This window comes from Belonocnema kinseyi, chromosome 5 (assembly GCF_010883055.1).
Source record: "Belonocnema kinseyi isolate 2016_QV_RU_SX_M_011 chromosome 5, B_treatae_v1, whole genome shotgun sequence".
NCBI lineage: Eukaryota > Metazoa > Arthropoda > Insecta > Hymenoptera > Cynipidae > Belonocnema > Belonocnema kinseyi.
The window spans coordinates 11764335-11780478 of NC_046661.1; the positions used below are offsets into that span (position 1 = coordinate 11764335).

Below are 16144 nucleotides of genomic sequence, written 5' to 3' on the forward strand. Positions count from 1 at the left end.
AAACTAACACATTATTTCTGAATATAATAACTGCTTTCCATTGCTCTTTTCAAAATTTTAATTATTAAAGTTTTTACGAACTTTGTTATTTTAGAAAATTTTTTTTCTAAGCCTAATTCCAAAATTGGGTTTGATCAACCACTAAAATGAATTTGAAGACTCATTAATGATATGAGCGTAACAGAAATAAATCTACAAGCGATATCGCCAGCCAGCCAATTTCTTCAAAATTGTTTAGAAATTTGTATATATTTGAAATTGCTATTTCTGGACCTAATTTCAAGATTGCGTTTGATCAGCCACTCAAATGAATTTCGATAATATTTGACGCTAAGAGTGTATCATAATGATAATTCAAGCCAATATGACTTGTCTGAATTTTAATTAATAACGTTTTTTGCGAAACCGTTATTTCAGAAAACTTTTTCACTGGATCTGACTTCAAAATTGGGTTTGATAAGTCACTAAAACGAATTTTAAGACTCGTTGATGATAACTGTGTATCAAAAAAATAATCCGGAGCGATATAACTTGTCTAAATTTTAATTATCGAAGTTTTTACGAACTTTGTTTTTTCTTAGAAAACATTTTCTTTGGACCTGATTACAATATCGGGTTTGATCAACCACTAAAATGAATGTTGTGATTTGTGCTTTTCGAATCTTCGCCTCCTATTATTATTATTGTAGTGCGCATGCTCGTACACGATTGGACGAGGTGCGTCGCATTTTCTACTCCGTCTCTTGTCAGTAGTCGCCTTTGTTCATTCGTCAAATAAAGACCCTTTAAAAGCATCCCGTACTCGTATTTTTTTCATACAAAATCTCAATAGGTTATAGGCCCAGAACGTTTGTCAGGTTCGTGAAAAAGAATAAAACGGGTTGGCGAAAGAGTGATTACGCGCAAACCTTAATAGACCAAATCTGTGCGAGGCGGAGTTTATCGTCGCGTGAAGTTTCTCCTTTGAAAATAAAAATGGCCGATCTTATTTCAACGCGACACATGGACAAGTTCAATGGTTCGAACTACCAAGTATGGAAGTTTCAGGTGAGAGCGATTCTCGTTGCGTATGGTATCGATGATGTTGTCGAAGGAACGCGAGTGAAACTCAAGGAAAACGGCAATGCTATGAAGACCTGGAAAAAAGACGACGCCAAAGCCACGTATTTCATTTCGTCGACCATGGAACCGGCACATGTCGAAAACGTCTTGACGTGCAAATCGAGTCGCGAGATGTAGACGCAGCTGGCTCTGATTCATGAACAGAAAGCGGAAACGAACTAACTCATCATGACGCAGCGTTTCCATTAATACAAAATGGAGTCGAATGATACGATAAGTTAACACGTCGCGAAAGTGCAAAACATGGCCGTGCAGCTGAATGTCAGCGAGACAGTGTCTAACGTAACAATCACAGCGAAAATCTTAGCAAGTTTGCCTTCATGATTTAACGCCCTAAAAACAGCGTGGGACAGTGTCGATCCCACGAGGCAGACACTAGAAAATCTTCAGGAAAGACTATTGAAGAAAGAGGAAAGATCTTTGGCAGACGATGACGCGACGTCAGCGCTTGCAACGGCAAAGAAAAATACCAAAAAATTTCAGAAGAAAGACGCGAAGGATTTGACCAATGTCGAATGTTTTTCTTGTCATATAAAAGGTCATTATGGTTGGCAATGTTTGAACAAGAAAAAGAAAAAAAAATGACGACGCGAAGAAAAATGGCGCGAAATCGGATGATTGCGCTTCGTTATCACCGAGAGAGAAGATTCTCGTCAGTTAACAGAGCGATTTGAAAAGATGGACGTTAGTGACGTGTGGCTCCGCGACAGTGGTGCCTCTACGCACATTTCCTTCAGGCGCGAATGGTTCACAGATTTCTCCAACACCTCCAGTGAGTATGTAACGTCCGGTGACAATGCGAATGTGAAGTGCGTGGCATTGGGACTGCGAAAATTCGAAAACTCGTGAAAAATGATTGGACTTCTGCGAAGATAGAAAACGTGTTGTACGTTCCAAAACTACGAAAAAACTTATTTTCGGTCGAAGTGTGCGCGGCGAGAGGTTTTCAAGTGACTTTCTCGGAAAATCGCGTAGCGATTTCGAGACGCGGAAAAATCATCGTGGAAGGTGTGAAGCAGGCGAATGCGATTGATCGAATGTTTTTCGCTGTGCCTACCGTTCACAAAGACTGTATAGCCGAGATCAACGTGAGCGAGTGATCAGCCGATCTGAAGTTCTGGTACAAGCGTTTCGGTCACGCGGGAAAGAATATCCTCAAGAAGATGTTTTCGAGTGAATTCGTCAATGGAATCAAGGTTACCAGCATGGACGAATTTTTCTGTGAGCCGTGTCAAATTGGCAAGATGCATCGCTTTCCTTTTCAGAAGTCCGTCCAGCGTAAACAGTGGCTTGTCGGCGAGTGTTTTCATTCCGATGTGTGCGGGTCGAAGCAGATTGAATCTCTAGTGGGTGCGAGGTATTTCGTGCTGTTTGTGGACCTGTTTGTGGATCAGCCGATGAAAGTGAATGCCGAATTCAAGAGCTATCTCGTGAGTAAGGGCATCGAGATGACAAATTCAGCTCCGTACACGCCTGAACAAAGCGGAAAATCCGAGCGCGCGAATCGCACTGTTGTCGAGGCAGCGAGGACGATCTTGAAAGCGAGGAATCTCCCGATTTACCTTTGGGCAGAGGCTGTAAACACAGCAGCATATCTTCAGAATCGTGTTGTGTTCAAGATCTCATCCTGAGAAAACGGCATTCGAGTTTTGAACAACGAGAAGCCTGAATTAAGTCACCCCTGTGTGTTCGGAAGTGTCGCTTACATGCACGTTCCAAAGCAATCACGGAAGAAATTCAACGCGAAGTCAGAAAAACGCATAATGGTCGGGTATCAAGGAAATTCAAGCAATTTTAGAGTTTATGATCCAATTACCAAGAAAATAACCGTGCCACGAGACGCTATTTCCAACGAGAAAGCAGCCGTTAATGCGCTCTCGTCAAAAGGTTATGATGACGAGTTTGTATTGCCGTCAAATGAAAACTCGAATAACAACTAGCAGATTCTCAACGACGACGATGATGATGCAGAATTTTTGGGCTTTGCAGAGGAGAGGCCGCAGAACAACGAGAGTATCGACGGAGCCAGAGATGGGCAGAACCTCAGACAGGAGAGAGAAATACCACTTCCGTACCAACTTCGCCAGCGAATGGAAACATGCGATCGAGGCCGAGCTCGACTCGCATCGTGAAAACTCAACGTGGGAATTCATTCCTCGAACGCCCGATATGAAACTCATCGGTTCCAAGTGGGTGTTTAAGGTCCTTCGAGACGAAAAAGGTAACCAAGTGAAGTACAAAGCCCGACTTCGCGCCCGTGGTTTTCGTCAAGTCGAAGGCCTTGATTATAAGGAAACGTTTGCTCCTGTGATCAGATACGATTCCCTTCGTACTTTTCTCGCTTTCGTCACGCATTTGGACCTCGAATTGGCGCGGTTCGACATCAAAATCTCTTTCCTCTATGGTGATCTTCAGGAAGAGATTTTAATGGAGGTGCCGCAAGGAATCCGCAGTGAAAATAGTGAAAACGTGTGCCGATTGTTGAAAGCATGATATGGCTTGAAACAAGCAGCGCGATGTTGGAACGTGAAGTTTACGAGTGCCCTAAAAGATTTAGGACTTGAGCAGTGCGCGAGTAAGAAATGCATTTTCGCGGATTTTTCGACGGGTTAGTCGCGGCAAAATCGCAGGATTCGTTAAAAATTGTAATTGACGCATTGTGTGAATCATTTGAGATCAAGCTGGGTGATTCAGCATGTTTTGTCGGAATGGAGTTCATGCGTGACAGGCTCAAAAGGAGAATGTTTCTGCATCAAAGTTCGTACGCATTAAAAATTGTAAGAAAATTCAAAATAGAGAGTGCGAAACCAGTATGCATCTCTGCCGATCCAAATAAAGTTTTTTGTGCGCCCAAGAATGAAAACGTAATAGAGAACGTGCCTTATCACCAAGGGAGATATTGATACGCGACATTCGACGTCTGATTTTGTTTTCTTTTATGTTACGCAGCTGTCACTTGGCCTTGTCAAAGACAGAAAACCGTCACACTGAGTACCACGGAAGCTGAGTACATCGCAGCAGCTTTGGCTGCGCTCGAAGCGATTTGGTTGCGGCAAGTCCTGAAAGATCTTGCGTGTGAACAGGCTGATGCGACTTGCTTGTTTATCGTCAATCAAAGTACGATTCGATTGTTGAAAACCCCAGAGTTTCATAAACAAACGAAATATGCCGACGTCAAGTTTCATTTTATTCGTGAGCTGGTCGAAAATAACGTTTTGGTCGCGAAATTCATGTCATCAGACAAGCAATGTGCAGATTTGTTCACGAAAGCGTTCCCAAGATCCAGATTTTATTTTTTGCGTGAATGTCTTGGAATGAGAACGAAAAAGGAGTATTTCTATATGTAGCGTTGCGCTTTTAATTTGTCAGTAGTCGCCTTTGTGCTTTCGTCAAATAAAGACCCTTTAAAAGCATCCCGCACTCGTATTATTTTTCATGGAAAATCTCACTAATGAATTTGAAGACTCCTTAATGATAAGAGTGTATCAGAAACAAATCTACAAGCGATATCTCCAGCCAGCCCATTTGTTCCAAATTTTATAGAAATTTTTCTATTTTTAAATTTGCTATCTCTGGACCTAATTTCAAAATTGGGTTTGATCAGCCCCTAAAATTAATTCTGAGACATGTTGATGATAACAGTGTATCAGAAATAAATCTACACACGATATCTCCAGCCAGCCAATCTAATCCAATTTTTTTAGAAATTTTTCTATTTTTGAAATTGTTTTTTCTAGATCGAACCCAATTTCGAGATGAGATCCAGAGAAAACATTTTAGAAAATAATAAAGTTCCTAAAAACTGTATTTAATAGATTTCAGACATGTATTGTGGTTTCGAAATATCTTTCTGATACACCATTATTATCAACATATTTCAGAATTAATGTTAGGATCTGATCAAATCCCAATTTGTCAATCAGATTCAAAGATAGCAGTTTATTGCAGAAAGTTAATTAACGTGTAAAATAAGTGACAAAAAATACGTTTATTAATAACCAAAAAAGTATTTCACGAATGGAAAAAGTAAGGATATTTTGAAAGTACCAACTGAAATACTTCATAAATAAAATTTTTTCCGAAATGATAATTAAATTGTTTAAATTTATGCAAATTGGGATGAATGTTTAATTTATTCACTTTAAGTTGATGTAATTCTTTCCAAAAAAAGATATAAGGGTGTGAAAATTGTTGTACTTGTTCTTCGAAGCAGTACTACTATGGTGGTATAAGCGAAAATTGCACAATTTAAATAAAAGGACCCACACAATTGTTTAAATTTTGAGCGCCCATCTCTGCTTCTGCCTGTGGTAGAAAGGCGGGATAAAATCAGAAAACTTAAAAAAATTACTACGAATTCACTCATATCAATTAACTTATTGTTTTCTTACTCTTTGAAAAGTTATTAAAATCTTCTTTTTTCTGGAAGATGACAATAGGCCTATTAGTAGCGCAGTAAACTTGGTAGTAGGCCGAGGCGCGCACATGACATGACGCGCCTCGGCATGCTGCCAAGTTTACTGCGTTACTAATAGGCCTATATTTAAACAATTTAATGATCATTTCGGATAAACTTTTATTTATCAAGTATGTAAGTATAGTTTCTTGTAAAAATGTTACCTCAAATAGCAATTCCCTCAATAAAAAATGACTGTTTGTTGTAACGCGATAAAATGACTTATAACCAAAGCTCTGTTATCTTGCAAATTATTAACTTTAGAGTAACAGTGTTCATTACAAAATTGTGTATTTCGGTTCGTACTTTCAAAATATCCTTACTTTTTTCCATTCGTGAAATACTTTTTTGGTTATTAATAAAGGTATTTTTTGTCACTTATTTTACACGTTAATTAACTTTCTGCAATAAATATTAGTCGAAGCGAAAAAACGCCAAAACAAATATTGTTTGTCATGAGCTTGTATAACAAGAGAAAAAGAAATTTCAAAAATTTCAAATTTCAAATGTTTAATCAAACGTTTATAACAAAATAATTAATTGCAAATATTTCGATAACGGCAAATTTGCCAGAGTTCTGATACACAGTTTTGAAATCAGGAGATCATTTTACATAAGAATTTTTAAAAAATCGAATGGGCCTCGCCGATCCGACGGAAATGGGGGTGGCCTCTGGACTACTGTTGCCGTTTATGAGTACCGGAACATAATTTTGAATTAGGTTAAGGCGAATTTTGCAGTCCAAAAGGTGTACTACGTCTCAGACGGATCATGTCAGTATTTTAAGAACAAGAGCAATTTTGCTTATATCCTAACTCACAAGCAAGGTTTCGGAATCCCAGCTGAGTGGCATTACCATCCTACCGCCCATGGCAAGGGAACATGTGATAGTATAGGCGCGAATTTCGAACAAAATGCAGCAACGCAGCAACCGTTAGCCTACAATGTTCCGTTGAAGATCACATCCTAGATGCTTCATCCCTATTTTAGTGGGCAAAGAAGTATTGCAAGGAAACTGAAATAATTTTTAGTAGCAAGGAAGATCACGAAGACACTGCTAAAGATGTGAAAAGCAGATTGGATTCTGCAGTGAGATTAAAAGGAACTTTGCAATACCATGGTTCTATACCTACTGAAGATGGGAGACTTCAAATGCAGAAATGTTCCTCAGCCACGGATGGGACTACTTCTCAAAACGGAAGAAACAAAAATTAGGAAACGAATTGAACAACTGTTACTAAAGAAACGAAAGACAGAAAGAAAAGCAGATATAAGAGCAGAAATTAGCATAAAAAATCTCCGAGCTTTATCTTTATGTCCTCTAAATTATATTCATGGTTAGAAATAATATGTATAACCAAGAATAATATTTAGCAAATATTCATGATTCTCTTTTTCATCGCCTGGGCGTTTTAATCACCTGTCATTCGACTTAGAATAAATTGACTCGCGTTACTCAGTCAAAAATATTAAAGTATCTCGGACAAACTTATTTTTGACCTTCATTAATGACGATCAAATTTTGTTTGAATGCACAACACTTTGCCTAAGTTTAACTTAGATCGGACAACTTTGAATTTTCCAGGGGGTACACTTGAAAAATAGAGCCCCACATTTTAATGATTCTTTTTAATTGTTCATTATTCTAATAGAGTTTTTCGCTTTTTTACCAGATAAAACGGAAAGTTAAAAAAAACTTTAGTCGACAAAATGTATTGCATTATGCTGGAAATGTCAAGAGTAAAAACGTAAGATCAAACAAAGTCTTTAACGAATTTTTGGCTTGTCGCCTTGTTTTTTGAAGAAGTGCGATTTTCCTTTCTGCAAAAAAAAACTAAATATCCTCTTCTCATCGACGCAAGTAGAAGATGAACTCATATGGAATATATTGACCATATTAGTATCAAGTTAATGAAATAGAAGAAAAAAACAATTCTGTGATCTGAGCCTGCACATTCTGCCCGATTTGAAATAGATTCGCTCATAAGTGAAATATCTGGAGAGTGTGGTAGATCCTCCTAAAGGAGAAAATCATTCTTTAAAAGCACAAATATATGTAAAATGATTAATTCTAAATTGTCAATATGTATAGTATCTTGAATATTAATTAAATGGAATTATTAATAGTATATAAATTAGGGCGGTTTAAAACACAAGTTTCGAAACGTTACCGTGGACCTTGATATTTTTTCTAAATAATGAAAATAGATTATTGTATATATTTAAATTTCTGTATAATTTAAAGATAAGTGATTTTAAGTACAGGTACCTGAATCCCTCTTGGTTTCCTCTAGAACTTCAGAATATTTTCAAACTACAATAACACAGGCTGACAAAATTTGAGAAAGGTCAAAAGCCAGAAAGCAGACCAAACATTTTCGAAGGATGTTGATGCGCTGAATCCGAATCCGAGCTCAAAATTGCTCCTATACGTCAGGTTTTTAAGATATCCTAACATAAATGTGCAAAAAACGCGTTTTTAGCTGTTTTTGAGGTTATGTAACTGGAAAAGAAAAATGTCTATCGCAAAAGCTAATATGGAAATTGAAAGTACTAATCTTCCCCTTTTAAACCTACTTGGATTTATTAGGATATCTTTATTTTTCACCGAAATATAGTAATTTGACATCAGGGTTTTTCGTGGGTGCCCTTTCTATTGCCGGTGTCAGTTTTATATTATAACCCCCAGAAGATCCAATATGGCGGCCACAATTTAAGGCTTTAAAAAAGAGCGAAGGATCCCGCACACAATACCAACAAAAAAAAGCATACAGTCGTGTGGTACCAAACTTTGCACATTGATAAAACAATAAAAAGTATGGAACCCGTGTCTTTTCACTTCTAATGAAGCCATTTCTTAGGGGTAGAAACCACCCCTAACAAACCACAAGCATGCTAACCCACCTGACTCTGGGAACAATAAGTTTAGTCGCATATTTTTCTTGGAATAATTAAGTGCCATTCCACAAGTGGGCGAACCCACTTACCTGCTAATCCACCTAACCTCTAGAAATCACCCCTAACAAATCATAAGCAGGCTATCCCACCTAACCCTGGGAGCAGCGAGTTTAGTCGTTTATATTTCGTGTAATAATTGAATTCCACACTACAAGTGGGCTAACCTTGAAATGAAATTTTTTAATTTAGCGTATTTACCTATTAACGCCGAGAAGATATGCGATTGTCCCTTGAATATGTTATCTGAGGGGTTTTCGGGGGTTCCTTTTCGATTGGCTCAGTTTTTTGCTAAAACTCCTAAAAGAGTGAATATGGAAAACAATTAGGACTTTAGACAAAAATGTACTATTATGATTAATTTAATATTGTAAATTTACTTAGGATTTTCCAGCTTACTAAGCTAAGACTCAATATTTTCCAGCCACTTAAAACTGGAATTGCGATTGTCCAGCTAAGCAAGAAAGTACTTAATATTTTCCAGCCAATTAAGGCAAGACTTTGAATCGTCCAGCCAGTCAATTCAAGACTTACGATTGCCCAGCCAGTTAAGGCAAGACTTAGTATTTTTCCAGCTAAGCAAGGAAGTACTTAATATTTTCCAGGAGTAAAAGAAAAGTTAAGGTAGGTAGGTGGGCCATTAGTGAATAACTAGATAGGTTGTTGAGTATGTGAATTTGAAAATAGATATTTTGGTAGATAAGGAAGTAGATAAGTGGGTGAACAGATATATAGGTAGGTAAGTACGTAGATAGATAAGTAGGTAGGCGAGTGGGTAGGCTGGTATATTTCGAGGTATGTTTGTAGGTAGGTAGGTAGATGTAAATATAAGTGGTTAGATAGGTAAGTGGATAGGCATGGTAGGGGTGATTTCTGGGGGAAAGGGGGATTAGGAGCTAGGTGGGTTAGCCCACTTGTGGAGTAGAATTTAATTATTCCAAGAAAAATATACGACTAAACTCACTGTTCCCAGGGTCAGGTGGGGTAGCGTACTTGTGGTTTGGTAGAAGTGGTTTCTACCCCTAGGAACCGGCTTCCGCAGAAATAAAAATACACGGGTTGCATCTTTTTTATTATTTTATCCATGTGCACAGTTTGGTTTCAAACGACTGTACGCTTTTTTCTTGTTGTTTTGTGCGGGATCCTTTGTTTCTTTTTTAAAGCCTGAATTGTGGCCGCCATATTGGATTTTCTAAGGGTTAAAACAAAAAACTGACACCGGCAATAGAAAGGGCACCCTCGAAACAGGGTTGCAACTATTTAATTACATTTGTAATTACATTACTGGAGTAATTACTAATTACATAAAAGAAATTGTAATTATCCTCAAAATAGTTCAGAACCACAGAAGAAAATTGTAATTATAATCGAAATAAATAATAATTACAGAGTCAAAATTGTAATTGTATTCAAAATAATTAATAATTACAAAGGAAGTTTGTCATTCTACTCTAAATAATTAATAATTACATAGTAAAAATTGTAATTATACTGCAAATAATTAATAATTACACCAAAAATTGTAATTATAATTGAAATACTTAATAATTACAGAGTGAAAATTGTATTTGTACTCAAGTCTACAGTTGGACACTCCATTCTTAAAAGAAGACGTTAAATATTTTCAGGAGGCAAGAGAAATAATACAATCATAAAAATATATGAATAATGGTATTCAACGAGATGTTGCTCTTGCAACTATTTTCAATAAATCCCTCACAAAAAGCGATGAAGAGAAGCAACTACTTTTGCAAATAGTAGAGAATTAAAAAATTAAAAACTTAGCATTCACTACTACAAAAGCATATTGTGCTTCACATGTTTTTATTGTTGAATGTGAATTAAACAGATAATAAACATGGTATGTTCTAGTTTAGGACATATTCGCGTTTTTCTCAATCATAATCAGTTAGAATGAGTATTTTCAGGTTAAAGTGAGGGTTAATAGTTGGACCTATACTGAATATATTGGTACTATACTCATGTCCGGAAAGGTGAAAAGGGTTCATCTTAGGCTTAAAATGCCGGGAATAGATCCGGCTCTATGACTCTATACGTAAGTTCATACCGATCATAAGGGAACGCATCACGCTGATGCCCACATATATTGAGCGCCCTTCCAAAAATTAATGATTTTCAAAATTTTGATTTTAGAAAAAATGTTAGTAAATGAAAAATGTAAAGAATGCGAAAATAATATGACTGAATTTTCATATTGTTACTGAAGTGTTGAGAATATTGTAGTTTATAAATCATCTGAAATTATAGAAGAAACTCTGATCAACTCAGATACCTATATTTGAATCACTTATATCTATTGATTTGATAGGTATTCTCTTTTAAAGCGTTAACGTTGTTTTTTGAATCACACTTACACAATTTAAAAAAAGTGTCAAAAACCCACCAAAGGGTCCTACTGAGAGCTACTGCAATCGAAAAATGACAACAGCACCCCGTACATCCGAGGTATATAAAATCTACGACCAAGCCTTACGGCAGTGAGATAGGTGGCCACAGGGCAGGAAAAAATCATGACAGGTCGGCGAAACACTCGTATGTTTTGAGGACGCGAAACGACCTAAGGATGACAGCTTTCTGCATCTATCTAGAAAGTGCCTTGGCATATTTTTTGCACGCGGGTATGGCTTTAAGGTTGTCTACCAGTGAGAGTTTCGCATCTCCGAGAGCACCGATCACAAGGAAAATTAATCTAACCCAATATTTTGGACACATTCTGTGCAGCTATTAGTAAGGTTTTGATACCTCTCTTCTTTATCCTTCTCCTTAGCAGTGATGTTGTCGGTCAGAGCCGAAAATTCGAACACAAATACAGTATGTTTCTTGACGTATTGGAGAACGATGTTCGGCCTCGATTATGCATTGGAGACTGCTGTCAGAAAATCTCAGTTTCGAAAAATTTGTCACTTTTCGTTTCAGACAACTGACTATCTTCCTCGAAGCGTTCGGCAGCGCACGGCCACGGACGACACATTAAAAGCCACAAAGATGGTTATAAATAACTCGTAGCCGCATTATGTCCGCAGAGATACGTCATCCACGCGTGAGTGGAACACCCAGATAAAATGTGTTTTAGGTATTGAGCATGTGCATGTCACGCTCTGAACCTAGCGCGTGAACGTACTCCCGTTCTTCGTCCTCTTAACCATCTCAACCAAGTAGAGGAGAAACGAGACGGCAAGCATGTTAGTCGCAGATACCTTATTTAAAAAAGACAGATTTAAAGATCAAATCTGTCAAAAAAGGAGCTTGTATTTGCTTCACTGTACGTCTTCAAAGCGGCTTTGTGGCAACCCCATGTACGTATAGGTATCTCCAGTGTCAAGATGTCTAATGACAGTTATACCCAACAGTTCAGGTTTATCGAGAAGACTTGCTGGTCTTTCTTCAGATTAATTTTGGCACACTTGTCCAATCCAAAGTCCACACCAATCTCTCTTTTGTACTTTTTGATAATATTTAGAGCAAGTTGAAGTTTGCTTCCACCAGAAGCGTATATCTTCCGGTCATCCATATAAAATACATGAGTGATGTTATGCTTGCGATGATTAGTGTCACTGCAGAGTTTGTCCAGGAGAATTGCGCAGTGCTACAGATAAAGGCAAAAGTGTAACGCAAATGAGCAGAGGGCTAATGGTATCGTCCTTAAAGATGCCCCTCTCGAAAGTGACGTTCGTTGTCACTCGTTCATTTTTAGCTGAGATAGTAAATTTAGTTTTCCAAAGGGGCACGAGAGGTTGAATCGAAAGCTTTACGGTAGTCAATCTAGTCCATTGAGAGGATACGCTGATGGGATGGTGTGCCTTTGCAGACGCACTAGCTAATTAGCAGGTTCTCTTAGAAGCTTGCTACTGTTTTTTTGAGTCACGCTATTCATACATATCTCGCCACACAGGCTCAATTGAGTGTCCCCATGCAAGAACAAGACGTAGATTTTTCTAGCGCGGCGGAAATGGCCCCTGACGACTGAAAATTCAAATTGGAAATTTTTTATTTTAAAACATATATTATCGTAGGTAATTACATTCCGCATCTTTTTTTTCCTTACAAGAAAATCGTATCTTTTTTCGTTTTTTAACAAATTACAAAAAACGAGTTTATTCAAAAGTCGATTTTCAATTAGATTTTTATCTTCCACTCGTGCTCAAATTCACAGTTTTTGGAATTTCTTTATAAAATTCAGAGGAAATATTCCTTATAATATCCTTGTTATGACAATTAGCGATAAAACTTTTCAACTTTATTTATAACAATATAAAAAATTATTTTCAGGGCTATTGCATATTTCGTTCCACAAAACGTTTGAGTGTTTCGTTTATCGAGGAAAGTTTGAGCAAACAAAAACTTACTGCAGAGAAGTTGTTCAGAAAGGTACAAAGAAGTTTTCTGCAAAGGCTTTTTTGAAATAAATTAATAGGTAAAAAACTGTCAACGCTAAACTTTGAGCGAGCGACTGATCTTCATGCGTGTACTATGCCGAGTCGGGATGTCTTTCCCTATACGGCGGTACAATGAACTCAAAGGTCGATTGTTCAAACATTAGATGGCCGTCAAACGTCCTTCAGCCTTCTTAATCCCAAAAGAAGCCAAAACATTGCAGTTTTCTAAAGAAACAAAATAGATCATTTCTATTCTGACTACGGAAGTGTACACTTCGTATACGAATTGCGAGTTTTAGCTTTAGTGAGAACTAAATTTATAGTTTATAATAATAAAATTATTATCTAAACTAATTTTCAAATTACTGTAATGGAAAGTGAATCCTAAAGTTCTTTTAGAGGGAGGAAACGAACAAAATATGAAGAAGCGTGGGCTAAAAATGTTAATAAAACATGCCGAAATAGAGTACGTATAACATTTAGTTGGATTTTTCTTTCGATAACAGCTTAAAAAAATGAGGTTCTCTTTTTTCTACATTTTGAACTCCTATATAAATATCGTGATAAAAGCGTATTTTATTGTAAATTTAAAGATAAAAAAAACTGCAGTAATAATATTAAAACATAAAAACTTCATCCTAGGAAGTGACTAAAAGAATTGTTAATTATCTGGTTAAACATCAAATACATTTAATAAATTTCAATAATAATTCTTCAATAAAGATTTTCAAAACAAACTTTTTTAAATACAGGGCAAAGAATACGTCTACACTTCTAAGAAACTGGTTTCTGAAAGACATTTTGTACCAGTTCAAAACTGCTGTAAGCAGAAATGTTTAATGAAGATTTCAACTTTTGCACAGAGTAAATTTCATGACCAATTCTGGTATCTGGGAGACTACAACAAGCAAAATATTTTTCTCAGTGCGTTAATGAAATGCAAGGACCCTTTGTGAGTAAATGCTACCGAAGTTCCGCGTCTAATCTTGTGGACATATTATTTCTCAACTGATCAAAAAAATATTGTTGTCTGCAAACAGTTTTTGTTTAAAATTTTGAATATAGGGAAAGGAAGGTTAGAATGCGTTCAGAAAAAGATTTTAGCTAGAGAAAGTTTAGATGATAAGAGAGGTAAGCATGAACATCAATGCGTCAAATTGACTGATGATGTGAAGGAATTGATAAAAGTTCACTGTCTGTCCATGCCACATCAACAATCTCATTATAGTAGAGAGTCGACATCTCTAAACTACATAATCAATCCGGAAATAAATTTGCCCAAAATGTATGTGGAATTTTTAGAATTTTATGCTGCTACGACAGGAAGTGAACTAGATTTGCACGAAAATACCTACAGCAATTTCTTCAACCATTATATTAACTTTTCATATAAATTACCGAGAACAGATGTTTGCAATGAATGTTATTTAAGTTCCTTACAAGCTATACAATCTGATGGAATTGCAAATCACAAAAAAAATGTTCAGGAATATCAGGCTTTAAAAAAAGAACTGCTTTCAGAAGAAAATGTACTTTGCTGTGAATTCGATTACGCGCAAAATCGTCCATTGCCAAAAATTCCCGTTTCAGAACAGTTTTACAAAAGATTACTCTGGTTATATTTATTTAAGGTACACGTATTTACCTCAAAAAACAGTTACATGTTTCCTTTCTTAGAAGGAAGTGCGAAGAAGGGAGCGAATACTGTGTGCAGTTTTATACAACACGTAATTGAAAAAGAATTTGATGAAACACGTTTCCCGAAAATTGTACTTTTTTCTGATGCAGCAGGCGGACAAAATCAAAATTACACAGTGGTTGCTTTCTTCTTAACACTATTCATAGATCTTAATATTGAAATCCGGCATATTTTTCCTGTTCGCGGTCACTCCTATTGTCAGTGTAATCGAAATTTTGGTTTATACTCGCAAAAAAAGAAAAAACTAGAGCAAATTGAAACAGCGGCAAAGTACATTGAACTGATCAGAGATTCTCGCGATCCACCGTTTATTATGATTGAATCAGCAAACAATATTTTGCACGATTTAAAAAAATCTTTTAAAGGAAACGTAGGAATTTCGAAAGCTATGAAAATCAGTCAGGCTTGTGTAATTAAATATTTACCAAGCGGCAATGTACAGCTTTTTGATCATTATTACGGCGAAAATCCTTCTTTGTTTACTATTCAGCCAAGCATTAAACTTAGAGACTTGGAAAAGATTGCCCCTCCAAAAGTCGGTCTCACCAAACCTAAAATGAATGACGTTAAAAGCTTGCTTAAATATCTCTCTCCTAAAGGTCAACAATTTTTCACGGATTACTTTGCGTCGATAACAAAAATTGAAGAAATCGATGACTCTGTGTTATCTGAAGAGGAATAATATAAACTTTACATTAATAAAATTGTATTATAATATAATGTAAATTAAATATGGAATAAGTCCTATTAGAACATTTTATAATTAGCACTGTAATATAAGCCTGTGATTACAATGATCTCGTTAACTATTTATATAAATTATTATAAACATAAGTATTCGCTAAACAAATAAAAAATTGATATATTTTATGTCAATTGTAGTGTTATTATTTATTTTTAAATCTGACCCCCTTATTACCCGCCTAAACTGCAAAAGATCTCGACTCGGCGCAATACAAGCATAAAGATCAGTCGCTCGCTCACAGTTTAGCGTTAACAGTTTTTTACCTATTAATTTATTTGAAAAAAACCCTTTGCAGAAAACTTCGTTGTACCTTTCTGAACAGCTTCTCCGTAGTAAGTTTTTGTTTGCTCAAACTTTCCTCGATAAACGAAACACTCAAATGTTTTGTGGAACGAAATATGCAATAGCTCTGAAAATAATTTCTTATATTATTATAAATAAAGTTGAAAAGTTTTATCGCTAATTGTCATAACAAAGATATTATAAGAAATATTTCCTCTGAATTTTATAAAGAAATTCCAAAAACTGTGTATTTGAGCACGAGTCAAAGACAAAAATTGAATTAAAAAACGACTTTTGAATAAACTCGTTGTTTGGAATTTGTTAAAAAACTAAACAAGATACGATTTTCTTATAAGGAAAAAAAGATTCGGAATGTAATTATCTATGATAATATATGTTTTAATATTCAAAGTTTCTAATTTGAATTTTCAGTCGTCAGGGGCCAACTCCGCCGCGCTAGAAAAATCGACGTATTGTTCTTGCATGAG

The 16144-nt window shown here is 36.3% G+C and overlaps 1 protein-coding gene across 4 annotated transcripts in view; it reads right to left on the reverse strand.

Annotated features, from left to right (window-relative positions):
- Positions 1–16144, reverse strand: part of LOC117172295 (protein kinase C and casein kinase substrate in neurons protein 2) — a 547527-nt gene that overhangs the window by 171126 nt on the left and 360257 nt on the right. The gene's annotated exons all lie outside the window — the stretch shown is intronic.